The following is a 9,626-nucleotide window of genomic DNA, read 5'->3' on the forward strand; positions in this document are numbered from 1 at the left end:
TGTATGTGTGCATGTGTGTGTGCATGTAGTGTGTGTGTGTGTTGTGGTGTGTGTGTGAGTGTTCGCTGGGGGAGGGCGTCCGAGGAGGCCTTTAGAAAAAGCCCTAATTGCCGTTCTTCTCCCTCTCCCTGGCCGTCACACCTTCCACCGCGCTAAGACTTTCCAGCCTCATCACACACACACACACACACGCACACACACACACACACACAGGAAACACAACGCTAATTAGACACAGCACAACCTCTCCTAATCACACTCTTACATGTCTGTGACCAAAATGTCAGTTTATGCACGCAGCCTGGTGGATTTCTTTTCTTATTTTCACTCAAAAGTCCGCTCATTTTTATCACGTTGCAGTATGAACAGTACAGGCTCCAGCTGAGAGTGTACAGGGGGCTTCGGTTCTGGTACCCGGCACTTTTCCGGCTTTTTTACACCCAATGATAAAGGTAAATGTAGACATATTGACCTCCAGGATGGACCTAATGATGACCTCAGATAAATGAAAAAATAAATCAATCAATAAATAATTATACTCTCGCTCTGAGCCATCCCATAATTAATGAATTTTTAATCAATATTGGGACCAAAAATAGGACCCAAATTAGGACAGGAAAAGTTACCTAGGTGTCACACTGCAAAAATCCAAATCTTACCGAATGTATTTTTCTCATTTCTAGTCCAAATATCTCATCACACTTAAAATCAGACATAATCGCCTCAAGAGGAACTTTTCAGTGAGATATAAGGAGTTATTGTAGAAAATAGATCTGGAAAATCTTCGAGAAATCTTACCAAGATAATTTTCACTTGTTCCATTTACAGATTTTTTTGCTTAATTCAAGATTTTTTTTGCTTTATTCAAGATTTTTTTGCTTTATTCAAGATTTTTTTGCTTAATTCAAGATTTTTTTTTTGCTTTATTCAAGTTTTTTTTGCTTTATTCAAGATTTTTTTTGCTTTATTCAAGATTTTTTGCTTAATTAAAGATTTTTTTTGCTTGATTCAAGATTTTTTTTTTTGCTTGATTCAAGATTTTTTTTTTGCTTGATTCAAGATTTTTTTTTACTTGTTTCAAGATTTTATTTGCTTAATTCAAGATTTTTTTTTTCTTTATTCAAGATTTTTTTTGGTTTAGTTCAAGATTCACAGATGATAAAACACTGCAAAAATCTAAATCTTGCCAAGTGTATTTTTCTCATTTCTTGTCAAAATATCTCATCAAACCTCCATTTGGCAGATTTTTTACATAAGTTCAAGTTTTTTTGCTTAATTCAAGCAACAATGGAACAAGTGAAAGTTAGCTTGGCAAGATTTCTTGAAATAAGATTTTCCAGATCGATTGTCTAAAAATCAGTTCTTATATCTCACTGAAAAGTTTTAGGTGATTATGCATTAGATGTGAAAACATGGCTGTAAATGGTCTTATGTGACTATAAATAAAGACACTGTGTTAAATGTGTCGATCCTAGTGGTTTTTCTAATCCACACACGTGGGTTTTACATGAATTTCAGTCTCATTCCAGGTTTTGTATGTAACCCATCGTGTCCAGTCGTGTTACATGCAGAACCTGCCGATTTAAACACGAATAAATCATGAGCGATTTTGTAACAGCGATCATTTTTGTAAAACACTAATTAGTTTGATTCCCAAAATGTACCTGTGAGAGAATAAAGAGATATTCGAAAAAATAGTAGCGTGTAATTTTTGTGTCCTTTTTACTGTTACGTGTGGATTTCTGCATAAAAACAATATTAAACAATATAAAAATGTGTTCATCTGGAAAATTGTTTCTCTTTCATCTCAGTAAGTATTTCTTTTTAAAACAGACCCAAACTTGCTTCATAACATGAGTCTACATCTTTGAATTTTTCACCCCATGTCCTGTTTTTTAGGGACCAGTTACACAGAAGCACCCATATACGAGGTAAATGTATGCATGGGATTTTTAATAACTCTCAACTTCCTTTGCCAAGAAATAACACTACAATAACTTACATTTCCTGTGCGCTGCAGTGTCTTATCATTTCCACTGCTCTTAAGTTTGCTGATACATTTATTGATGAATGTGTGGTTTGCAAGCGGGCATGTGCTTACATATCGAATGCCAGCTCTGCACACAACAAAGACGGAAAAAAAAAGAAAAAAAAAAAGCTATCCACTTATGGTGCACAAGCAAATTCTTCAGAGGAAATGCTGACCAGCAGATGAGTTGCTTCTACTGTCCGTGCTGTTCAGAGAAAAACACTGAATGTACAACATGAGTGCGTTGAAAGAGGGGGGAAAAAATGCTTATCATTACGTTTGGCACCCTGACAAACTCATGTACTTCCAAGAGCTGTTACAAGAAAGAGGGGGAAGAAAGAAAGAAAAAGAGGGGGAGGAAGATAAAACCGAGATAAGGATGTAAGGATGAAGAGGAATGAGAAAGAGCACTGAGAAGAAAAGTGGACGGAGAACAGAGGTGGAAGACTGCATCCACGTCAGTCAAGTGAAAACTGAACTTAGCGTCCGTGTAGTTTCCTCGTTTACTGAGTAAATCTGTGGGTTTGTGTGCGTTTGTGTAGGTTCGTGTGCGTTTGTGTGCGTCGTACCCGTCTCATCTTCTGCAGTCTCCTTGGAGACAGGCTCTTGGTGGGGGGAGACCCTGCACAGACCGTCATCCCTCTTCTTCTTCATCCTGAGAGAGATAATGAATTACATTTCAGATGATTACTGTTATAAATAACCTAAACTGATTAATATATCAGCTAGTGTGTTGTGTGTGTGTGTGTGTGTGTGTGTGTTAAAGGACCACACCATCATCCACTGAATGCTCACTTAGAAATACTCATATAGAAGCAGTGAAAAAATGATTAGACCACCCCTTGTTTCCTTCAGTTTCTTGTTCATTTTAATGCCTGGTCCAACTAAAGGTACATTTGTTTGGACAAATATAATGAGAACAACACAAATAGCTCATAGTAGTTTAATTTCAGAGCTGATATCGATCCATTTAACATGTTTTCTTGATAATAACCAAAATCACTTCAGTTCTTCCATCAATATCTCTGGCATTGTACTGACAAAAACAGTGCTTTTAGACCTTCCATGTTTTTTTCTGTCTGTTTTAGTCACATGACACACACAGGAGTTAGGACTGGATTGCATAACCATTGTTTTCGATGACTTTTGATGGTCTAATAATTTTTTCCGCAACTGTAGTTTAAAAACATCAATATTCCCTTAGAGTTTAACGGGAGATTTTTTCCTCGGTGAGATGTGAAGAAAGTAGATGGTTAGTTGTGGTAGAAAATCATTATTTACAGTCAGAGCACGAAAAATATTTTAGAAATTTAGAGGTAGAACATTTAAAATCCTAGTCATGGATTAAAAACAAACAAACAAAAAAAAAAATCAATGTTAGGTAAAACCATGTCAGGCATTTTGGAAGCGAAGATAACAATTTAAACTAAACGACTTTTGATGGTCTAATAATTTTTCCACGACTGCAGAAACAGGGAAAAGGGTTTGAGACTAAAGCAGTTTTGCTGGTACATGGAAATACATTTGGTAAATACCTCCCATCAGTGGTGAAGGTAACAGAGTACTGCGCAGTACATTTACTTACTAATACTAATAATACATATACTAATACTCCTTTACATTTCACAGGGAAAAAATCATACTTTTTGCTCACATGAAGACTTTCTGCAGTAAAGAACATGATATGACAAAATTAGATTAGATATAACTTTATTGATCCCTTGGGCAGAGCTCTAAGGAAATTAATTAACCCATAAAGACCCAGTGCTACTTTTGTGGCAGTTCCCAAATTTTTCTCTTTATTTCATCTTTCTTAAGCGATTTTTCACTGTTTATTATATATATCCTCTGTATTTTGCATTTTTCAGCGTAAATCATGTATTTTTCCCTATATTTAATTCACTGACCATGTGAATTTATTAAAGCTTAGAAAAAATTGGGTAAAAGTGACTTTTTCACCAAAAATATCATTAATTGAACATAGAAACAAGTGTCCATTCACTGTCATTGATCCAACTGCATGGGTTTTACCAATGAAGCAACGTTGTAGAAGATGACGGTGTTTCCACGGTAACTACAGAGCCTCTGAACGTCCACATGGGTCATATCTGATGACCATGAAAAGATGAAGAACTGTATTTTACACCAATTATTTACATGTAATGACAGGATTAGTGGATCAACAGGTATTAAACAGTTTAAATCACCTGTTTGGGTCTTTATGAGTTAATTATTACACCACTTATCTAAAGCCAATTAGCAAAAAAATGACTCCATATCAACAGCTACAACATTAAAAAGCTCTTACACGAACTACTTGATAATAAAAAAGAATATAGCATTTTCTGTCATGATATAATATGATGATACGAAAATGAGTCCTTATATTTGATGTATATCATCTTTTCACTGTGTTCTGCATTTTTATCGCATGTGTACATTTAAAACTGACTGCACTGTCCATCTGCGCTGGAAGATCCTGCGTGTCTTTTATTGTTTTGAACACTGTAAAAGTATAGTTTTTTCTTTAATCACACTGAGGGTCAGAGCAGAGTGTCTGTTTTTGTTGCTCAAACTGTAAAGTCCACAGATGCAACTTTATGAATAAAACTGACATACATCCAAACACATTTTGCTGATCATACTTCTGACATTCCAGGAGTCGTTTGTCTACTTTTGCTTCGTACTTCTTGCACTTTTGCACTTCCCCTTGTTGTTTAATTTCATTATCTTCGTGCCTTTCGGGTCCTGGAGTCGACACGAGCAGCTGCAGCAGCACAAATGCCTCGCAGATAAAATGCGATTCCACACAACTCCTCACTCATTTGTCTCCCCAACGTGCAGGAAATGTACGTTCGACATCAAACCCAATCGATTCCAACATGCGCGGGCGCGTTCGCGTGCGTGCGGATGCGCGACGCCGAACGCCGCTCCCCCTCCTCGTTCGCCGTCAGCGCCCTCTCTCCTCACTTTCCCACTGACAGATCAAACTGCTATTGCCTTATCAAATCCATCAGGCTTATGGAAACATACACCTCGTTACATTAGCTTTGAGGAAATCACAGGCTCACTGATGAAATATGCAGACAATAAAAGAGAAAGAGGGGCCGGGGCTCGGATGACATGACAGGCCATAGCCAGAGGGGCGTTGGTTAAAAATGTACAGCCCCGAACAAAGCGCTAAGCAGGCTTCAACAGTCATTAAAGGCGGCTGCGTCAGAATCACACACTCCATGTAAAGCAGCCTTCCTGTCTGTTTCCATGAAGGGGGGGGGGCGTGTGTCTATCTGAGCAGGATAATGTGTACATGTGTGTTTACACGCTTCTGCAAGTGTGTGGGTGTGTGTCAGGAGAAGGTGTGAAGGTCCACGCTGCTTACCCTTGCTTTGAGTCTGCCCTTAATGTCCCGGATACCCCTCTTGGCATGACTCTTGGCCTTAGAGGGAAAAATAACACACATAAACACACATATGCACACACACACACAACCACATGCACAGATTACTAATCAAAACATGTTGCATTAACATTCTGTTCTGGTTTCATGTAACATCAAGAAATGCTTTGATCCCTGTGGCAAAAACACAGAGACAAAAGGCTGGATAAGAGCGCCGTGCACACTAACAGGAGGCGATAACATGAAAGGGCGCCCTGACCACCTATTGTACAGCACATAACTGCACCGTACAGCTCATCAAACACACACACACACACACACACACCAGTCAAGAGACGCCGCCGCCGCCACCTCACGTCGCAGACCCCATAAAACACACACCGTATAAGACACTAATTGTTCCTATTCAAACACAGAGGTTGGTTTTCTTGGAACATCCCACCACGTGTTACCAGCCGTAGTCTGGTTCAGGAAAAGGACTTAGTTCTGGAACAGGAGTTAAACAGTCAAGTAGTGGTTTGTGTCTGTTACAGTGAGAACACCGTACCTTTGTCACAGCGGTGTTGATCAGCGCTCCACCCCTCTGCAAAACACACACCAGTTAGAATAGAATAGAATAGAATAAAACAGAACTGAATAGAATAAAACAGAACTGAATAGAATAGAATAGAATAGAGCAGAACAGAATAGAACAAAACAGAACAAAACAGAATAGAATAGAATAGAATAGAACAGAATAGAACAAAACAGAATAGAATAGAATAGAATAGAATGAATAGAATAGAATAGAATAGAATAACAGAACTAAAAAGAAAGAATAGAATAGAATAGAATAGAATAGAGAATAGAATAGAATAGATAGAACAGAATAGAACAAAGAACAAAACAGAATAGAACAGAATAGGGCAGAACAGAATAGAACAAAACAGAATAGAATAGAATAGAACTGAACAGAATAGAATAGAATAAACAGAACTGAATAGAATAGAATAGAATAGAGCTGAACAGAATAGAATAGAATAAAACAGAACTGAATAGAATAGAATAGAATAGATAGAATAGAATAGAATAGAGCAGAACAGAATAGAACAATAGAACAAAACAGATAGAATAGAACAGAATAGAACTGAACAGAACAGAATAGAAGAATAGAATAGAATAGAATAGAATAGAAAGGAGCAGAATAGAGAACAGAAGAGAACAAAACAGAATAGAGTAGAATAGAATAGAACCGATTAGAATAGAACAGAATAGAAAAAAATAGAATAGAATAGATCAAAACAGAATACAAACTAAAAAAAAAAAAACAGCTCAGAAAAAATAAAATAGAATAAAACAGGACCAAATAGAACAGAACGGAACAGAATAAAATAAAACAAAATAGAATACAATAGAAAGAGCTTTACTGTCATTGCAAAATACCATTGTACAGTGCACTGAAATGTGTTTCATGTTCTGAAAGGTACTTAGAGTACAAATATACACATCAATTATAAAAACAGTCAAGAATAAAAATATAAATATAAAAACAGACAGGTAGCAAAGACACACACACACACCAAACTGAGCCTAATATCAAAAATGTGCAGGATGTACAGGCGACAGTAACAACTCTAATGTCAAGTGTTTTTCATTACAGTGGTGGTCCAGTGTCCTGAGTTTGGGTTCAGTTACTGTTATCTAATGCACTGACATCATAAAGTGTTCATGTTTATTTGTTTGGTTCAAAGCAGCCACAGCTCTGGGATGATTCTGCTCTTAAACCTGGTTGTCTGTCTATTTAAGAATCCTCTACATGGACACATATATGCACAATCTGAACAGGTTTGAAATGAACTATTCACATGTGCAAACAGGACGGCATGGGAAGTCTGAGTGCAAAAAGGAAGTGATGACGTTGTCCATGTGATGACTTTACTGTACCACTGTCTGTGCCTTTTAATTTGACCTTTACATGGTTTGCTGCTGATGCCATTTTCAGTCAAATTAATTTAAAATGTGTCTGAATTTGACCATTGTTGGATACATCTAGTGTAATCTAAGAACAAAAGTGAACAAAACATGCCATTGAATTGAGTGTTTCATTTTTGTTTTTTTTAGATATTTTGAGGTCCAGATCTTACACACCGCACCTTTAACAGCTAGATTTTATATACATTTCACACTTAACAATTGAGTGTAGATTTTTGTTTTCTGTCGTCCCTGCACTTTTTTAGTATTTGCTGCTGACAACCGTGGTATTTCACCGTAGTGGGGTCGATAAAATCTTATCTTATCTTACCTTATCTTATCTGATCCCACCTTACCTTACCATATCTCATTGTATCTGTCTTGTCACATCTTATGTGTTCATTTGTGCACTTTATTTCTGTTTTTGCCGCGGACAATTGTGTAATTTCCCCATGGTGGGATCAATAAAATCTTATCTTATCTTGCCCCACCTTACCAAATCGCATTGCATCGCATCGCATCTCATGTCATCTTTTATTTTTTCACTTTTTTGTATTTGCTGCTGACAACTGTGTAATTTCCCAATGGTGGGATCAGTGAAGTCTTATTTTACCTTACCTTATCTTATCCCACCTTACCTTATCTTATCTTACCATATCTCATCGTGTCTTGTCTTGTTTTATCTTTTATTTTTGCGCTTTATTTTCTATTTGCCACTGACAATTAAGTAATTTCCCCAGGCTAGGATCAATAAAATCTTATCTTGCCCCATCTTACCTTATTTCATCGTATCTTATTTTATACCATCTTCCTTTACCATCTCATTGTATCCCGTCTCATCTTATCTTTTATTTTTTCACTTTTTTGTATTTGCTGCTGACAACTGTGTAATTTCCCAATGGTGGGATCAGTAAAGTCTTACCTTACCTTATCTTATCCCACCTTACCTTATCTTACCATATCTCATCCTATCTTGTCTTGTCTTATCTTTTATTTTTGCACTTTATTTTCTATTTGCCACTAACAATTAAGTAATTTCCTCATGGCAGGATCAATAAAATCTTATCTTGCCCCATCTTACCTTATTTCATTGTATCTTATTTTATCCCATCTTCCCTTACCATCTCATTGTATCTCGTCTCATCTTATCTTTTATTTCTGCACTTTTTTGTATCTGCTGCTGACAATTGTGTAATTTCCCCATGGTGGGATCAATAAAGTCTTATCTTATTTTACCTTAGCTCGTCTTATCCCACCTTACCTTACCTTATCTCATCATATCTCGTCTCATCTTATCTTTTATTTTTGCACTTTATTCTAGTATTTGCTGCTGACAACTGTGGAACTTCCCCATGGTGGGGTTGATAAAGTCTTATCTCTTTTACCTTACGTTATCTTTTACCACCGTACCTTATGTTACCATATCTCATTGTATCATCTCATTTATCTTTTGTTTTTGCACTTTTTTTTTGTATTTTCTGCTGACAATTGTGTAATTTCCTCATAGTGGGATCAATAAAGTCTTACCACATTTTACCTTACCTTATATTACCCCACCTTACCCTATTTTATCATATCTCGTCTAATCTTATCTTTATTTTCGTACTTTATTTTGCATTTGCTGCTGACAATTGTGTAATTTCCCCATGGCGGGATCAATCTTATCTTATCTTATCTTATCTTATCTTATCTTTATATTAACTAACTCTAACTCTCAAAAGTAAACACTTAAAAATATAGTATCAGAGTGAAAGTAAAAAAACAGTGATGCAATAGGAAGTGTAACACTGCTGAGCCATGATAAACTGCATGATTCATAGCTTTCTGGGTGTTTGTTTTTTTTTTTTATTTAGACGCAGCCTAAAACAGCGACGGAAGTGACTGTGGATGATTGATTTCTACTTTTGAGTTTTGCAGACTGACATTATGGCTCCCCGTTTCTCTCTGCGTCTGTCTCCTCATCTTCTTCTCTCTTCTCCAGTTGCCGCATCCTCTGCTCGTTCCTTTGGCTCTTTTTCTTTCTTTCTGTTTGGTCTTTTAGTGTAAAGCACAAAGCGTCGGCTAAACGGCTAAACACAGTAAATGGCAGACAGCGTTTCAGAAGTCGGCGGAGGGAGAGGAGGAGAGAGGTCCGAGGTGAAGGCCCCTATAGTCTGTCAGTCAGGAAATGTGAACTTTAACAAACCTTTGAAGAGCACTCTAGAGAACTAATTCAGCCCTGGCTGACGGCGCAGGGAGGGAGGGAGGGTG

The 9,626-nt window shown here is 37.0% G+C and overlaps 1 long non-coding RNA gene across 1 annotated transcript; it reads right to left on the minus strand.

Annotated features, from left to right (window-relative positions):
- Positions 1 to 2,667: 2,667 nt before the first annotated feature.
- On the minus strand, positions 2,668 to 6,103 carry LOC115417794 (uncharacterized). Its single transcript, XR_003935208.1, has 3 exons — positions 5,974 to 6,103; positions 5,409 to 5,465; positions 2,668 to 2,684 (listed from the first exon to the last, which is right to left on the minus strand). It is a non-coding gene; the product is annotated as an uncharacterized LOC115417794 (long non-coding RNA).
- Between the last annotated feature and the right edge of the window lie 3,523 nt (positions 6,104 to 9,626).

The sequence above is a fragment of the Sphaeramia orbicularis genome, chromosome 4 (assembly GCF_902148855.1).
Source record: "Sphaeramia orbicularis chromosome 4, fSphaOr1.1, whole genome shotgun sequence".
In the NCBI taxonomy this organism is placed as follows: Eukaryota; Metazoa; Chordata; class Actinopteri; order Kurtiformes; family Apogonidae; genus Sphaeramia; species Sphaeramia orbicularis.